The following is a 19,897-nucleotide window of genomic DNA, read 5'->3' as shown; positions in this document are numbered from 1 at the left end:
ACAATGACTACCAGCATTATTGACGCTGACAGCCTGCCCCGGGGAGACACGCGCTTCTGCTTCAGGTCCGGAGGCCAAGAAAACATAATAAATAGGTGTGAAGAGGGCTTTGTTGACACGAGGAAACATCGTTCAGATATGGGGCGTGGCAATGTATTAATATAGAACATGGTCTCCACCTGTTGATGTCAACGAATCCCATGAAAAGACCAAAACCATGAATTGATCCCACGAACGAAGTATCGCCCGTGTTGCCTAAGCGATACATAAATGATATATATTTGTGCCACAGAGCTCCATTGTTGTCTAACAGGACAAAGGCCACGTTCAAACCTCTGATTCGTCTGAATGAGGCCAGTCCGACGGCGCATTCTGACACTCTATAACCAGGTGAAGAAAATGAACGAATGTAACGTGTAGTAACAGCTGTAGAAACTAATCAACCTCCATAGTTGAAATGTCCAATAGTTGAAAAAACACAGAGGAGGAATGAAATAAATGACCAACTTAGACGACTCCAACTTCCTGTTCTTACTCGTCTGGAGATGCTCGGTGACCAACAAAGCAATTAGCTGCCTTAGCCAGTCTGTATGTCAGTGTGCATACATCTTCCAGGATTAATTATCATCTTTAATTAATTTAATCACTCGCCCTAACTGTTGCTGTCACTGAGCTCGCTGCTGCCAGACATTAACCTGCGCAGATGAGCCACATCTTGTTTTCAGGCGACCCGAGTCTTATAGTTTTCCATCTTCTGTCTCGTTTCCTCTCATCATAACGGTTTAAAAATAAGGCGTCAGAGAACTTCTGCAATAATCTGTTATTAGCAGCTGTTATCGGGGTACTGACCGGTTTCAATTACTTTTCCGATTCACCCTCCCACAATCGACTCCCCTGACAACCCACTGTTTCCTCTATCTGCTAGAGTCCCCATTTGTGTCTGATTATTTCCTAGTCCCCTCATTCATCCGCATCTCCTCCGGTCACGACTATAACTCATGTGGGGTTTATGACAATGAAAGATTGATGCCGACCTTACGGGCGTCCAGTGTGACACATCCCCCCCATCACGCACACGACAACGGCTTCTTCCCTCCCATCTCGTTTACCTCTCTGCCGTCCATCTTCAAAGTAGAAGCATCTGTCACAAGCAGTTGATCTCATTTATTTCCTTTAAGGGTTCGAACAGACTTTAATAATTCTGCATCACTTGCTTTCTATCGGGGTTTTTTCCCCCTGTTTCATTTGTCATTGTTTTTCACTGTTCCCCTACATCACCCCTCTCTCTCTCTTTCAAATTTTGCCATTGAGAGTCATAAACAATAAAATGGAGCCATTTTGGTTGTTGCAGGTGCCTAATATGCCTCTGTTCTGACATCACTGCAAATTCATAAACCAGAGGCCACCTTCACCTTCCACGGCTGCTGCTGTGCAACGCTTGTGTCATGCAATAACCCCTTCTATTCTCTTTTCCTATTACAGCGCACGCAGACACACTGCAATACGCTGAACCGGGATGACACACAAACACAGTATGAATATTTTCTTTGGTAAACTCAGTCTTATGCATGTTTGCTGGTTTAAGAGACTGCATTTATTATATGTATTTCTTAAAGTCATCTGGGTGATGAAAGTGGCACAGCTTCCACAACATATTTGCTTCTAAAACCTGGGGATGAATAGATGGTGACCTATTGCGCCTGGCGAGCTAACCGAGAACACTTCACCAAGATTGTACTGTAAAAATGATGTGTGGCATAGCCATTAATCGCAGTAAATCAATTGGAATGAATTGATATTTCTGTAAAATTACACAGATTTATATGTTGCTGCATCATGGCCTTCAGTCTTTATATAGCCCGACTACTTTGCAGCTTTATATTCATAAACGTTTGCATCCAACATTTATAATAGTTATGATTTACACAAGGTAGAAACAATTTGAAATGCATGATAAAAAAATTAAACGAAATAGGAAGATATTGTTGTGCAGAAAAAAAAGCCTGTCACACCCCACTGGGAGGAGGGGATGCCACCCCCTTGTTAGCAAAAAGAGAAACTGCGTGCCCCTCGTTAATCAGCCATCCCCACTGTCCGTCTCCGAGTAGCAGAGAGCGTGCAAGAGCAGAGGGGTTGCGTAGTTGAATATGTTATTTTAGTCAGCCTGACTCTTTGATCCTTCATCTGACTGAGATTTGTGCCAGTTATAATCTATTGACCTCGACTCTGCTGCGTATCCATAAATCAATGGCGCTGTGCGTGGGGCCGAAATGGCAACCTGCTTTTGTAATTGCTGTAAATGTCGTCTTAATACCCAAGAAGTTGATGAAGACCTTTCTGGATTGGTCTTAAAGATATAAACCCTCAAAGAAAGACCTTCAGCAACAAAATGGAGCTTATGTCTCTGCTTCGATGAATCTGAGACTAATGCCCCTGACTTTGAAGCTACTTGCCATATGAAGACCAGCCTCAAGCAACACAGTGAAAAGAGAGAAAATTAAAACAATGGAAAGAAATACAGCAACATAAAATAATGCCAGTCATTGCAGCCATTTTGAAAAGAAGAGGGTTATATATCACCAAGAGGCCAGAGTCAAGAGTCTCCATTTGTATAAACTGTAGGGGGAAAGACTCGCTCTGTGTTCTATATAATGCTTACCGCAAGTGTAATATTGAAACACTAGATACTGATTTTTTTTAGTTTAATGGTTGAGATCAATATTCTGGGTGTCCTTTGCATCCCTTTAAGCACATTCCCTCGAGTTCATCCAGACACATGAATGTGTTTGTGGAAGCTTTCTTATTATAATTCATTATACAGTATGGTAGGGTTTCCTAACTGAGGTTGTTAGGCAAACTAACTGAGGTTGTTAGGCAACCCTAACAAAGTAACTTTTGGGGATTTGAGATCAAAGCACCAAGGATTTTGTTTTCCCAGAGGTCACAGAGATAATCACGCCAGATGGGAATTTGCATATTGAGGAACAACAAAAAGGTTTCACAAGAGCAGCATGTTCCCAGCATCGAAAATAAAAGAAGTGTCGACATACAGGAATGACATTGTCAGTGACATTTTCTAACCGGGTTCAAAGGGGACAAGCACTATGGTTCATTAGATAACATTTTGTTAAAGTAGACAGCGAAAATAGTCCTGTTGACGCTAATGAAGTCCTGTCATTACTTGTCAAAGAGGTATTATATGCGAGTTTGTTTTGTATGTACAGAGCAAATCTGACCTTTATTGAAAGATGCAGCTTCTTGTATATTAGATGTATAAATGCAATTGACCTCATCTAACATGAAACAATAACAGTATAATCTGTTAATGTGTCAGGTCGGGGACTGCAGAAATCATTTTTCAGATAATATATATATATATATATATATATATTTCCAATATTTCCAATATTGCAAGTGACATATTTAAATTGGAAAGTCAAAGACCATTTCCCAAAGGAAATTCATTTTCAGATGTCGATCTACTTTGAATTAACGGATTGAAACGCATTCTGTTCGAGAAAGAGAGAGAGAAGTCCGCCTATAGAAATAGAATAGGAGTAGAAGGGATAATGCCATTCACATCAATGTAGCAGGGTGATCAGAAAGGCGTCCATTTTTATTTTTGCCATTGCTGTTACCAAACAGGCATCTTCGATTTCCGTATAAACCAACAGGCTCAACAAGACTCATTCATGCCGGCGTGCCGGTAACACAAAAACGTTGGCATCTAGTGTGTGTGTATTTGTGTAGGCTGCCCCTTTGTCTCAATTCAGCGGGCCTACCTCTTCTGTCGGCTTAGCTGCAGAGCAACAATGTGTGACACACACATGTGGCATCACCAGAACAATGAACGACAATTACCATTTTCTTTTGAACAAGTCAAATGGCCACGGCACACTGCTCAATGTCCATTCTACTATTCTATTTCTGTGGGTCGGTCCTGTAGCTCCACAGAGGCCAAACATATCAGGTAATTGTGTGTGTGTTTTATGTGTCATTTTGAGTGAGACAGGGAATAAATGTGTCATCCAACTATTGAGGGTACCATAGTGTACTGATAGGAGGTAACAGGAGGAATTACTGAATTGTTCTAGACACTTTTAATGTGACAATTATGTTTAATGTGCTCTTTTTTAATGCAGCTAATTATTTTGAATATACCGTCCACATCTTCCCGGTTTTGGTTCCCGCTGCCATAGAATAATTGCTATGGAAACCTCTAAGAATGACTTCTTAGAGGTTTCCATAGCAATTATTCTGATTATTGTAATATTATTATTATTATAATATTCTGATTCTGTTCAGCACCAAGACTGACAACAACCACCTGGGGAACATTATGGAGCATTTCACAGCTCCTGGTGGAGAACAAAACAGAGCTACAAGGACAGCAAACATGGACATACAACATAATATTCTATCACCAGTAAACTGAGGTTTTGGAAAATTATTGATCATTGTACCTTTCGCGTAATTACAGAGAGGTGCAGAGTCAGCATTTAGACACTCAACCTGACCAGCGGAAGGTACATGTAGTGCACTATAGTCACTAGAGACTGATTTCACACCAGGGTTGCAAAATTCCGGGAATATTCAAAGTTGGAAACTTTCCACGGGAATAAACGGGAATTAATGAGAATTAACGGGAATAAACTGGAAATGTTGGGGTAATTTAACTGTATTTACCTTGTCATAAGCAGACATGCATGCAAACATTTATAATACAACTTTGAAACATTTTTACTTTTTTGACATTTTGTGAGTAGAACTTTATTCTTTCATCGAACAACATAAACATGAACGTTGAATAAAAAAGGTATATTCCCTATGATCACCACCCCCAAACCCACATTTTGTTTTTGTGTTTTTCCCTGAATCTAAATGCTTTCTTCCTGGACCTCATCAACGTCCTCCTCACTGCTGTAAAAAGTTAGTCTACTGTATACAAATAAACTTGGCTTCAGTTTACCAAGTAATCAATATGCTAGGTAATGACAAACAGTGTTGGGAAAGTTCACTTTCTACATGAACTAGTTCAGGTCATAGTTCATAATTCAAAATGTTGAACTAAGTTCACAGTTCCAAAAAATGAACTAGTTATTTTCAATATGTTGCGTGCTATAATTTAAATCTCTATCTGTCTGCAATACCGCTCTTGGCCTCTACTCAACTCGGCGCTCTCACACTTGCCAGGCAAAGGGCTGAAATGTTCAGACGCAACACTGATGACAAAGACGTTCAAAAACAACAGAACGTTTATGTTTCTGGCAGACAATGTTCCCAACCAGCTGCATTCAGGGTCCAGCTGAGCTAGGCGTGCATAGTCTTGTTCTCAACTACATTTAAGTTCCCTGTTATATGCTTTTGCAAAAAACTTTTTTTTTCAAAATTCCCGAGACAAAATTCCCGTGGAAACTTTCCGGAAATTTACCGGAAACTTTCCGCCCCTTTGCAACCCTATTTCACACACACACTATGTTGTGTTTACAGCTTGCTCCACTTCCCCCAAATGGCCCAAATAGACTTAATACTGCTCCTAACGCCCCTTTTTCCTCACGTAATGTAGAGCCATGAACTAAATTACCAAAGTACTTATTTGCGGGTACAAATGTTCATTAGAACAATATAAATGTTTTGCATCAGGCCTGTCCTTCATTTTACAGCACTTCCACCACACATACCCAACATACTGCACCAGTAGAATCCCATTTCCTGACCCTCTCATACCACAGCTGTGCACTTTCGTGTGTGTCTGTGAGCATCCTGTGAACGCATTCTATGAAGAAAGTTAAGGCCATTAAAGGGAAATGTTCCTGATTCATAATGTGGACATTCAGCCTGCCTTGCTGATCTATATAACTACAGCTGTGCCATCGTACTCCTGACCTGTGCTGTTTGTGGCACTGTGTTCCACACCTGCATGCCTTTTGAAACCTTTATTTAATGTAATTAGGTTTGATTATCAACTGCTGATAAGCGCAGTTATATGGTCAAATAATATAAAATATGGCCAAAGTATTGCCTTAAAATTGTTGTTATAGAGTTATAAATGGTTGCATCGTGACTCGTTCTGTTAGCCTCGTCAAAAGTGACAAAACACAATGAACAACAAATCAGCTAATTGAGAACCCAACCAACCACTTATGGTCTGTTCGTTATTTTGCCGTTTATCAGTTTTGTCACTCTACAACACTTAACAGTGGACTTACACTATTATTAAAATAATAACGATGAGTTAGGGTGTAAAGTAACAAAGCTAATGGGGCATCTCTGGACAGGAAAGAAGGTCAACTCCTTTCTTTCATCCTGACTCTCTTTCTGTTTGTCTATTATAATTGTTATACCAACATAATTGGGTATTTTGTACTTCTCACTAATAAAAGTGAATCTAACAAACAGCTTGGATGGACTACTCCCAGGGGTGCCATATAAACACATACCAGCATGACCAGTTGGCCATATGCAGCAGTAGATGCCGCTGTGAACCACTGAGAATTTTTCAATTCTAATTCATTTGATGACACATTGACACATTGCTTTTACTGTAGAATCAAAGGAAAGTGGCACTGGGAGGATTAGCAGGCATAAATAGGCTAAACCGTGCCAATATATTCCTTAAGCCCCTGGTTTGTCCTGTAATTTTGCCAACGCCCAGTCAGCATCTTTCTGGTGATTTTCTGGTGAAAATTGTTGTTAGGCTAAAACAAGAACCGTTTGTGTCCTAGCAGTAGTCACAGTTAGACTTTTGCTTTGAAACAATGCTCACTACAAGCAACACAGGTAAACGGAAGACAATAAGACAATTCTCTGACTGAAAGAAAACAAAGAACCTAAAACAAAACACGACAATAAGAACTAGACAGGATTAAGGCAGGAGAAAATTATGATTTTAAACTGGAAAAGTGCACTCAGTCATTGAGCATACAGCCATAAATGTGCATACATTGTTTTAGGAAGATTGGTCCAGTAGTCTGTGAGATTAGCAGACAGACAGACAGACAAGCACACAATGCCTGATGATCCTCACGCAAACTACTTACAAAAGACAATGCTGCTAGCTAGTGCTACTAAAACATAATTACTTGACCAAAAATCAACAACCACTAGACAAATCACATGATTAGGAACTGGACTAGCCTATCAACATGTTTTGTATAGATTCCTAGTATAAACGCTAAAAAAAACCTCGGCAAGATCAACATATTTGTCTCGTTCTGGTTATGACGTGTAGCGCTTTTTAGTTTACCGCTATTGTGCCAAGCAATGCAGCTGAAATGTGAGGTTTTGCTTTGTAGACATTTTGTTGTTAATAAACAGGGATGGATTAAAACAAACACCCTGTTTCATACAGCATACTGCACATCCAGTGGTTAAACAGCTGTTGTGCATTCTCTGACACCACATTCTGCTCTGCAACCCCTCCTCAACTGCTGGTGGTACGCAGAGCTCACCAGCTAACTGGGCCAGTCTGTGTGCTCTCCCTGTAAAGCAACTCCAACCCCCTGGATGTGTGTGTGTGTGTGTGTGTGTGTGTGTGTGTGTGTGTGTGTGTGTGTGTGTGTGTGTGTGTGTGTGTGTGTGTCGTGAAGTGTGAGCTGGTAATGAGACACAATGAAGAAAACCAGGTAATGTAGCAGAGAGTTCAGCTGCGGCCAACTGAACAAAATCCTGTTTCCGGTCCATTACTTTTCATGGAATAACAGTTATATATATTGAATTAATTCATTAAAACAATACTGATGTAAAAGTCCTGCAAACCAAATCCCATGTGATTTCAGCCCTGTGTTAGTCCATGGACCTACTAAATTAGATGTACATTGTGTATTCTTGTTTTCCTATAATACTGACTAGTGCTAAACTTTAGAATTAAACTTTTCATTCCACGATCTGCCATCTCTCGCCACCAAGGCCCTCCCCTTAGTATTTGTCCTTTGATTCATTTTCATCCTCCACTCCTCTCTGTGCTTCCTTACTGTCTTAAAACTGAGAGATACATACTTGAGTCATTACTTTGAAGTAAAAGGACATGGCTTTCCCTCTTCAGTTGCTCACTTGCTTTTCTTTTTCTGGATTTATGAGTTGTGCTCTGTGTCTGAATTAGATATATCGCATTGGTCCAATCACTGGAAAAGAAATGGGTGCACTTTAGCAGCCCTTACAATATTTCTTCTTCGACAGCTGAATAAAAGCGGTGAAGAGGCCTATCACCAAAAACAATCACCTCTTTCTCCCACTTTCATCAACCAGCTCCATTTTTCCACCCTCTTCTTTTTCTTCATGTATACCTTAAATCATCTTCTTCTAGTTTTCAGCCCTTTTAATCTTCCCATATCCTCTCCTTCTAATGTCTTTCGTTTTACTGACAACCCATGTGGAAGGGCTTTATGTATCAACTTCTTAAAGAATAAATGTTCTCTCTCTCTCTCTCTCTCTCTCTCTCTCTCTCATGATTCTGTGGATATCAAATATTTGTTTTTAACACTGCTCACACTGACACACTGCTGTCTCACAAACACGCCTGTCTTATGCCAAAACCGTGCATAATGACTTACATTTAGGTCTCGATTTCGCCCTGCATCTCAACGCCTCCGCCACTTCTATCGCTCACTTTTTCTTCAGGCTTCTTATTGTTCAACTTCCTGTCGTCACGCGCAGATTTCTCTTACACTCCTTTTCCGCACGCTTTTTAATCTTTCTTCTATGGTGTCAATTTCTCTGTAATTTGCATTTGGGTGAGCGCTGTGTGAGCTATATGCAATTTACAACCGATAATTTCCAATCCTTTCAAACTGGCCTGATCACGGCTTCCATACTGTCGTGGACTAGTTTGGTTACATTGGCAGGAACTGTACTTCACTGTCAGCGTGAAATCCCAATTGGTGATATTATATGACTGTTAATTGGTGGGACATTTAGTGCTTAACATCCCTGATGTCCAACAGAATTTGCTGTTGACAAAATTGAGCTCGAAAACTGGGTTTTTTTTGTGGCAAAACAAAGGAAACAGCACTCCCACTTGAAAGCGTCTGTATTGTCTTTGGGGACGTTTACGTTGCAAACAGGGTTCTGTTCAAACTAGATATCAGTCTGATCTCAGAAATTACATTTTTCCTTATCATATCACAAGCTAGCTCCATGCTGCAATACAAGAATAATGCTGACTCTTTAGCTCCATATCTAAACAGACCATTACATGGTGAGGCTTTGTGTTGTTTGCCTGGGAAATGTGGCTTAAGTGTAGCCCTCAGATGCGTATTGAAGACCCCTTATAAAGGATTCTTATTTTAAAAGGCGTCAGCTAGAAACATTATAACGCTGCCGACAGCGTTTTCAAGTTAATTAGATTGCTATAGCTGTTAGAATCCAGCGACAGTGTCATTTCAGAGGAGTACATTGACAGTCATCAGCTTTAGTTTGACTTAACTTTAAAAAATGGCTATACATTTCGAGTGGTAAGTCAGCCACCATTATCATAGTAAACTGCACATGTGCCCTGTGAGAAGGGAGAGCTTGGCGGTCATACAAACGGTAGGTAAAGGGGGTCAAGCGAATGGTCAGTTCTGGGAGCTGGATTTCCTTACAGTAGCACTTTGTCACTCAAGTTTTCAGGTTCTCAATCATCATGGGAGGTGCAAAAATGAAGACTGACAAAGTAAACAGATGGCAAGTCTGCATTCGTATGGTGCTCCTTCATTTTTAGCTGCACAGAAAGCATGAACCGACCACTTGTCTCTCTTCCCTATCGTTTCCCTGCCAGCCCTGCTAGTGTCTCTGGGCTTCTGCTTCAATCCCCTCCGTTCCTTTTTTCTCAATCAGTCTTCAGCCCTAAAGAGAGAGCCGGGAGGAATACAAAAGACGAGGAGGGTCCTTAGTCCCGAGGCCCAGTGCCAGCTGCTGCCGCTGCAGAGACGATCCATCCAAACCCAGACATGCAGGGATGACATGCTCTGGAATTCAGCCCTCGGTGCAAACTCTGGGTGCCATGTGACCCTCTGCCCCAATAGAGATGACAGAAGGTGGCCCAGTCTGCGCTCTATAAACAATGTTAAAATCACACAACAGATGGCAAGAAGTCTTTTCATCTTTCCTCCATACATCCACATTATTGTGTCGAAGAAATGAAATACGTCATGTATGTATGCATGGACTACTCTGTCCACCCAACTCAGTAATTCCTGTCATTCTGCTGCTGCTATAAGATAGACTGGAGTCAGCGGCACATCTGTTGTTTGTGTAACATTCATCCCAATGCACGTCCGCAACTCACATCCGCAAAACCATGTGCACAAGTCTGTCTATTAAGGAGGCAATCTTATCCAAGGAGCAATGAAACAGTGTGTAGCTTTAAATCAGACAATGTGTGAACTTCCTCGATTCGCATCATTATTCAGCTTTCTCATCAGCAAGCCACAACGTAAAAGCTGCACTTGTTAACAGAAAACTGCTGTATCGGTTCAATCTAACATAAATAGATGCGGGGAGAGAAAAGCAGCTTTAGATTAACAGCTGCAATGACCAAGAATGAGCTCTGTGAGGCAGGAGCAGAGTCAGCAAGCGAGAGAAATATATTCCTACAGTACATAAGTTGAGGGAGTATATTCAATATGTTGTGGTGTGGATGCACAGACGGATCAATGGACAGTTTTCAAAGGACAGTCTCAATGAAGGAGAGCGACGCCTGCACTTGGCCTGCCTGATAATATTTTGGCATAGTATAATCAAAAGAAAAAAAACAGCATTACGTCCCAACAGACATATAGTTTCTATTAACAATTGTGTCTACCGGAACAATAAGGAACATAAAAAGCAACTCACATTAAGTGTGAAAACAGGGTTTAATATGTGAAAGCCATCCACCGTAATTGCTATAATAAAATTGGTCATTACAATCATTCGTGAACAGCAACCAGCTGCATTTCGGATACTGTATGTGTTACAGGGAAACCTGGTTGAAGCATTGGACAATAAACGGTGACACTGGTCTCAGAGTGGTTACCATTGGTTTCCCTAGGAACACATCGAGTTATGTGAACTGACCTGTCTGCATTCATGGACATGGTTCAACATGGCTAAAAATCGCTGCAGCTTTCATCTCAAGCATGCTCCCCCAATCACGACAAACTAATGAGTACATCTTAAATTCAAGTTAGGAGGTGGTTTAGAGTGTTAGGGGGAAGTGCCTCAACCCGGGCCTCAACTCTACACGTCTTCTTGAAAAGAGAGCAGGAGAGATCCCTTTGCTCTTCGTCTCTTGCGTGCCCTTCCTCGCTCCACAGAGGGATGTGAGGGCGAGAAGAGACAAAGAAATGAGAGGATTTCTTGGAGACGGATGAGAGTAAACACTTGACAAACAGCAGCCCTGGAAACCGCTCTCGTCTGGGTTGCCGTACAACAGAGAAACAGAGAGAAAGAAAATAAACTTGCTGTTTTAAACGCAGACCAGAGCCACGGCTTGTTCTTCAGGAGTGGGATTAACTGAAAAATACCAGAGAATATACCATAGAAATCAGTGACATGAGCGTTTCTGGTCAAAATATGTTTTTAAGTGATCAGATGAGTGCAATGATTGAAACTCTGGAGCTGTTACTAAAATAGCAACAGACATGTCAACTGCTCGCTAGCTCGTAAAAGGCAGAATACGTGATGGCTGGTGTACAAGATGAATTTAAGTCAATGTAACTGTCATGACTAAAGTTATAAGCCTAAATATTCTTGTTATTCTAAACTCCTTTTCGATACTTTTTATGATCTACATGTTTTTTATGCAATAGCCATTCAGTTTATTTAAATCCTGTAATTATCCTCCTCCTTCGAGTAGTTTTCCTTGTTAATGGCGGAGTCCACCTTTCAAATGGCTTCCAGCATGTGGAGTGGACTGCTACTGAGCACTTAAAATATGCCAGCACAAACTCATTTATGTACACTTATTAGGTACACCTAGCTTACAATAAAAACCAATGCCGTCTTATCCCACAGTCTCGCAAATAAATCCTTGCTCTGTTTTGAAAACATTGTCTTGATCATTTTGGAGGGTGTGAGGAGCTTCTTGATTGTATTGCATCATTCAGAGAGGTGGTGTTTCTATATGTTTAAGCTTTCATACATTTATATAAATGTGGTGGACGGAATAACAGGAACACTTTTCAGTATATAACGTGCTGACAAGAATATTGAAGTCTGACATTCGAGGAGGCTCAGAAGCCTCATGTATAGATCATTATTACTTGGCTAATCCATTTAACTTTCTACTAAAATGGATTAACCAATCGGATGCATCATAGATAGACACAGAACATATGATTTTAGATCACTTCCATTAACTAGCACGGGCATGAAGAAACACTGCTGTTTTCAAAATGACATCATCATTCTTAACAAAAACTGTAGAACAACCCTTCCAATCGCTTCAGACTTCTCGATATCTGTAATAATAACTTTCAATGCACTAGCAGCTCCAACCTACATCTCATTCAGTATACAGTATGACATAGTACACGCCACACCGGATATTTACTACTCATCACTTTTGGCACCGATCAACTTGCGCTCATACCGGGCTGTTGCATCACTATTACCACACAGCTCTGTACACCAGTCGGCACTATTCCCTTCCAAAATTGTCCTCACCGCCTTAATGGTTGCCAAAAAGCCACTGAAAATACAATAAGGATAGTGATGGTTACGATGTATAGATTCTGTCGGCTTACGTCCAAAATTAAATAAAAATAGGACAGAGAAGAGCCTTTAATTCCTGGATCCATCAGTCCAAGCGTTGCACCTATTAGACCGCACCTGTTTGTTCATGGACATTATGTTTGGTTTGCCTTTTTCCATCCATCAACGCCCTCTGCATCTGTCACCAAGCCCATCTGTGTTACAGCCGGGTGTCTGTCACCAGGGCGGCCCTTTCAGAGAAGGGAACATCAGTCTGACACCTTGATGCTGTGTCTACTTATCTATTCATGCATTATAACGCATGTGGAGAGCAGCAGAGAGAGCGAGAGAGAGTAACCTTTTTTGAGGCACAATAGGATGACCTGTGTATTAACCCAGTTTGAAAACCCCTCTGGACCAAGAGTGACAGGGACTGTATTATCTAAGATTTCAGAGAGTGAGGATGCAGAGGAGAGAAGGGAAAGCAAAGAGGCTTGTGTGGTTCTATTAAACCTCTGCTCCCAGGTATCAGATTAACCTAGTTGAAGCTTCTCCTGCTGAGTTAATTAAACAAGATTGGAAAGGGCTTCTGAATCCCAGCAATGCAGATTGTCTAATGATGTGATGAACGTCAACAGCCCTGGCGTGTGAGCAGAATGGTGATCTATAATTATATTATTCGGCTGCGTCTTCGAATTACAAAGTACCCTCGGCAGTGCAAAGCATGTGACTGCCCGCAAGTCTAATCTGGTATTTGGGCATTGATTTCATCAAGCGGGGAAACGCTGGAACGCTCACTGTGTTTGGCTGAGTGGGTTTCGATGTGGTTTGGTCATGAGGGGAAGCTGTGAATTGACTGAATTTTAATAATATTTACTGGGGCTTTTGGTCCACTTGCTTTCCTTGACCTCTTCACGAAATACATCAACGGGAAACCTTTTTCAGTTGCCTTTCAGTCTGTTTTTAAAAAGCACAGAGAGGCCGAGGTTACTGCGGAGTCACTCACGCAATTTATACTTTATCAATTGTAAATGTATAAGGGGTCATTTAGGCTGGCCTCCTCCTCCTCGCGTGTTCATATTAATGTTTAGAATAAACAGCTGACAAAGCTGAAACCTCTGTGGAAATAATATGAAAGCAGGATGAACAATAAGATCAAAGACATACCCGCTCTACTTCCAGAGCCACAGTTTCCCTAAATAGTAATAATTAGTAATGGTGCAGAATTTACTTCAGCTTACTTCCTCAGATTCAATGTGGATTCAAGCCCTTTGACTTTAAATACGTGTTGTGTAGCGACGTGCATCTTTTGGATCAAAGGAATAGTTTGACATTTTTGGGAAATATGCTTCCGCTATGTTGTCAGGAGTTTGACGATAATATCAATACCACTCTCATATCCACATGTGTGGAAAACAAATTACATATATTATATAAATTAAGAAGCTTTTGAGGTTCTTTTTCTTTTTTTGCCTAAGTCAGTCTTTATGCTAAGCTAAGCTAACCAGCTCCAGCTTCACATTGAATGGACCAATATGGGAGTGGTATTGATCTTCTCATCTAACTCACAACAAATCCACGTTATTAAAGGCCATACTATAAATACAGACACTGTGGTCTGGAAAGGTATTTGCTTGATAATTCCATTCAAGAGCTGCGTTGAAGAGGACACCTAAAACAGTATTTGTTCGACACAATGAGTTTGTTTGAAGTAGCTCTGATAATCATCCATTCGGTCAATTCATCATCCATTCGGTCAACATTGGTTTGAATTGAATGTTGCTTTTCTCTTTCAACAAAATGGTACACATTTTCCCTGTTATCCATCGGTGAGTATGTGTCCTTTTGTTAGCCATTGATTAGTAACCAGACAAACAGAGTGGAAATAAATGTGCTGACATTCCCCTTGTTATCTAATCTAATGTGATTTCCATTGGAGAAGCAATTAGAGATAAGAGATAACCTTGATTGATGATTGATGTGGTGGACAAATTAAGATTAACACTGTGGTGGCTGGGGCGTGGTTAGGCTAAGCTAACCACAGGTCCAGGACCAACGTACCGCGTTCCGTTAAGAATCCACGGGGGTACACATCAGGCGATGGTGGATTCCGGGTGTCTATGATTGTGCTTCCGGGGGTTGTGACAGGAGTTGTTACAAACTTTCAGAATTCAGACAGAATTGATTTCCACTAATTCATATAAATAACAGTGGAGCCTTTCTTTGGGTTTTACACTGATTGGTTTTCAGAGTTCATTCAAAGACCCGCACGGATAAAGGAGTTCAATGTGTGAGAGAAAGTTAAGTAGTTTACAGTGATGGAATAGAGTGTGTGCACATATGTGTGTGTTCGACAGAGAATTAAACACAGCCACTGTAAGTAGTTTCAAATGATAGGATTACAGATGCGTTTATCCATGTGCATGTATGGAGAAAAAACATCTACTAAAAAATATATTTTCTCTGTGTCCTTATTACTTCCTTTTGCCGACTGGTGCTACTGCATGTGGTTTCACAGTCCCGGGGAGGGGGGGCTTGCATAAAATAATATAAGAATGTGAAAATCAGTCTGGTGCCTTTTGGTGTCCCACGTCTTTCATGGAAGTCCATAAACTTAACGACAGTGGAGGCCTTGGCTTTTACCTCAAGGCAGTGTTTAAACTGGATGCACATCACACAATTTCTTCAGCTCATTAAGCACTCAATGTGCTGCCACAGCCAAATTTTGCACACGCACACACACACACACAAAGTACACACACACACACACACACACAGTGCCTTGAGAAAGCTATCATGAAGAAGTTTGAAAGTTTAAAATCTCTTTCTCTTTTTTTTTATTAAAAAGATGTAATCCTTTTCTTTTGGACGTCCATCCACAGAATGTCCCCCCATAGAACCAAATTTCATTGCAGCCAAAGTCTTTGAACTCGAAGTATTTTAAATTACTATTTTAATTTGTCTTGTTGGTGAAAGTACACACACACACACACACACACGGAGAGAGAGAGAGAGAGCCCTTGTACATTCTTAGTAGCAGCTAGTTAGTTTATATTTTCTATTAGCCTTATTATTTATGTATAAGGCTTATTATTTCTTGATAAGGCTCATCAAGCACCTATCTCCTCTTTCTCTCTCCTTATGGATGAATTTACATCTCTCCATTGCACCTTATTAACTCTGCTTCCTCCCCGGATTCTTTGTGACTTCACGTCTCATAGGGTCCATTGGACCTGGAGGTGTCTGATGCCTGGTGAGCCGGCCTCCCGCGTTGGCCCTGCTGATCGCCCCGCCCCCCCTCCTCTCTACCTCCTTCTGTTTCATGGATTGGAGTTCCATTCATACATTGTCATATTCATGTAATGTGTTTATGTAACTTTGTAAATGCTGTTCATTCTGTACACATGACATCTATTGCATCTGTCCATCCGGGGAGAGGGATCCTCCTCTGTTGCTCTCTTGAAGGTTTCTTCCCTTTTTTCCCTGTCAAAGTTTTTCCTGATCTGATGTGAGGTCCTGGGACAGGGATGTCGTATGTGTACAGATTGTAAAGCCCTCTGAGGCAAATTTGTAATTTGTGATATTGGGCTATACAAAATAAACTGAATTGAATTGAATTGAATTGAATCAAGGCTTATCATCTCTTCAATCCGCAATAGCAGGCCATCCGATTAAAGTAAAAAATGTGTAACAAATACGCACTAAAGAGAAGCACCTGATCTCCAAGTTTCAATCCCTTGGATTTATCCAAACTAACAACTAACACTGCTACAGATTGCATATGTGTGAATGTACCAGCATACCACAATGTGAGACGCCTACATTTGTTGTCATCAACACATAATAATAGCTAGTTTGCTGTGTATTGACGTGGTTGGTCAGCCACGGACACCGAAGAATTGTGCCATTAAACAGAAAGGATTTACATTTCAAATCTGTTCTCAGCATTCTCAGAATGTGGCAGCAGCCTAAAGTGTGTGTGTGTGTGTGTGTGTGTGTGTGTGTGCGTGTGGTTTAAAAGGTAAGAATCCTATTAACAGCCTCTTGGCTCAATGCTAAGTCTATCATCTGACGTCTAATGCTCTGTAGTTATCGCTGGGCTTGAGCCTCTGTGTGTGGATGTATCCGATTCTTAAATCTGCCACGACGTATTTGTCTGCGTTTGGATCGTCTCCATAGAGGCAGCGGTTCACACATGCTGGCCTCGCAACCTTCAAGCTGCTTGTTAGTTTAGCGTGTTCGCATGCTAACATTTGCTAATCAGCACAAAACACAAAAGTGGTCCTTTAGTCACAAACCAAAATTCAAATTTTGACCCGATGATGGTGCTCAATGTTTTTGTCATCCAATAGTTGTTGAGACTAAAAGCTCACCTTGTGTTGCTGATGAAGACTGAAGACTCTTTATTTTGTCGCCTCATCCTAATGTCAGGGGTTTAAGGGACGATGGATTTGTATCAGGTGGTGACTCACTACGTTTTGAACGGATGTCCAGGTAGAAGCCTGTGAAGTGGGTTTGGCCTCAAACCGTTTCCATTTAAATGGCCACGAGGTCCTCGTCGCTTCCAAGTGTTTTATGGTGCGACACATTAATATACAGATCCCTTTAGCTTGTGCTGTTCTCTCTACCTGGACACTCGCTTGTCACAGATCGTTATAACTACGAATTTGCTGGGATTTATCAGTCACTTCAAAGTATGTATTATGTGTATTAAACTGCAGAGAACAGGACATTCTCTCATTACTTATGTTCTCATATCTGTCATCGGTCGTGTTTTTTTTTCTGCATCATTTTGATCAAATTCCCGCACACACACAGTATGTATGGGCCCAAACTCTTGCCGTGTTTGTGTTGAATCGTGATTGTGTATGAAAAGAAACCTTAAAAATGTCAAATACAAAACATACGGAATTATTCATGCGCGTACCCGTTCAATTCAGTTGCTTACATCTATCTCCCTGAATCTGTGAGCGGATATTTCATCTGATTTATACAATTCTCTAAGATGATGTACATCTTAACCGCAGACCAAAAGGCTGCTTCGTAAATTACTATGAGCTTGGGAGGAACAGACAGACGGGAAAAACTTTTTAGAATTGATTTCTTACGAGAGTTACAAAATAAGTGTCAGTAGTGTGACTTAATACCTTTAGCCCGGCGTTACTGCTGAGAACATGAAGCAGAGGCTGAGCAGAGGCTCTTGATCAAAGGGCAGATTTAATGCAAGGAACTCGTACAAATCGATCAGTGTTGTGAATACTGCGTCTATACAAGCATAACATCAGAAAAGAAGGGCCACGATTACAAAACCAGGCTGCATTTGTTGCTGCAGCATCTAATTTTAAAGTCGGGGAAAACCCAACATGGTAGTTCAAGCATTGTGCTCAATGGGTTGGGACACACCTAGTGCATCCGCCCCCACAGGACGTATCGAGGGGCAGTTGTCGCCGCAGATCTGTCTTCCCCTTGTGACAGTCGCTGAGGTTTATTTTTAACAGTTAGATGATTAAGCCAGGATGCCAGGTTGAAGGTTATGACACATTTTGCTAAGCTAAAGCTAGAGCTTACATTTAAGCCCCTTGGTTTTCTCAGAGGATGAAGTGTTTTTGAGATCTTTTCAAAGTATGCCCACATGGGATGAGAAGGGAGGAAGAGATGATGGAGGAGTTTAACTGATGCACAGCTCCTCGGAGGTAAAGGTTAGGGACACCAAAGGTTGAGGACCGCTGTGTCATGTTTCTCCAGCCACATCACCAGCACACGTATACCCTGTTATCCAGAATACAACAGAAAGATTGGATCTGAACGGCACCTGCAAACATATTTCCTCGAATCAGCTATTTTCTCTGTTTAGTCATTTATAGGTTTTAGAGAAATGCTTAAAAAAAAGTAATGCTGGTGACTCAGGCTTACTTTCCTATAAGTCGTGTGACTGTGTGCACATCACTGTACGAGCCTTTTGTCACTGGATGCCCACATTACTTTACTTGTGTTCACAAAGTAGATCCGCTGCTAAAGGGAAGTCCCGTGAAACACCTGCATACACGATGTAGCAGCACAGCAATCATTTTGATAATGGCGTCATCGTTTATTAGTATCTTTAATAATTTAAAGCATAGACACCAATGCAAATAGTCATTAGTCCTGGCCATATTTACCAATCAAAGAAAAGAGATTGTCCATTGTCGCCGTGTTTTGTCCACATTCCAAGCACAACCAACTAGCAATGTTTACCATACAGAACCAAGGCGTGGGCACAACATGTGATTCTGAGGGCGTGTGCAACCACTTCTTTGTGAGCTACAGCTACCCCGAAGCCCCCTCTCTGCACACCTTCCCAAAGGCATCTACATGGACAGCTTCCCCCCCCCTCTCCACCCAATCAGATGGGGAGATGACAGCTCAGCAAACGGCCTTAACCGCATGACTTTTGGGAAAAGTGAAGAGAATCTCCCCTTGTGATCTTCACCTCCTCTACTGAGCAGGAGAGGCGGCTGCCCCTCCATCGACTCTATCCTTCACGTCACTTTGGGCTGCTGTTGTGTCTTAGCAACAGAGATGAATGGAGGGGGGGGGGGGGGGGGGGAGGACAAAAGCCAAAGAAGAAGTGGAGAGAAGTGGAGAGAAGTGGGAAGAAGGGCAAATGAGGTGTCAAGTGTACATAGAGAATTAAGGGGATGAATGAGGTGAAGATGTAAGGGAGGAGAGAAGGGGGAAGGGGGGCACAGAGAGGGAGGAAAGGTTACTGGAGGAAGATAGGAGAAAGAAGGTAGAGGAGGGAGGAGGCACAGTAGGAAATAAACTATGAGGACCAGCGTACATGTCAAGCTCCAAGTCATGTGCATTGAATGTCATCTGGGACAAAACGTCAAAGCCCCCCTAATATACCGTAATGTTGAACCTGAACGATTACACGCTTGGGTAAGATGTCCCATACTTCACCACGCGCGTTACACGTCACTCAACTGATGGGTAAGGAGCAGTAATAACACCTTTTGTCATCTCCCGGCAGTGTCATCGGCTACAGCCGATGGCCTCCGACACTAGCAGCAGACACTGGAGGAGGAAGAGGAGGAGGAGGAGGAGAGCGACGCCACAAAGCGCTCGTTTTCCCGGCCGAGCTGCTCGCTGTTCCCAAAGCTCCCCGCGTGGAGGCAATGTGGCTGCGTACAAACGACGATGTCAAAGGCTCACCTTGTTGTGCCGGTTGTATTTTTCTGAAATCCCAAATCCGGTGCGTTGT

This window comes from Cyclopterus lumpus, chromosome 6, assembly GCF_009769545.1.
Source record: "Cyclopterus lumpus isolate fCycLum1 chromosome 6, fCycLum1.pri, whole genome shotgun sequence".
Lineage (NCBI taxonomy): Eukaryota > Metazoa > Chordata > Actinopteri > Perciformes > Cyclopteridae > Cyclopterus > Cyclopterus lumpus.
Note: the sequence above shows the minus strand (reverse complement) of the source record.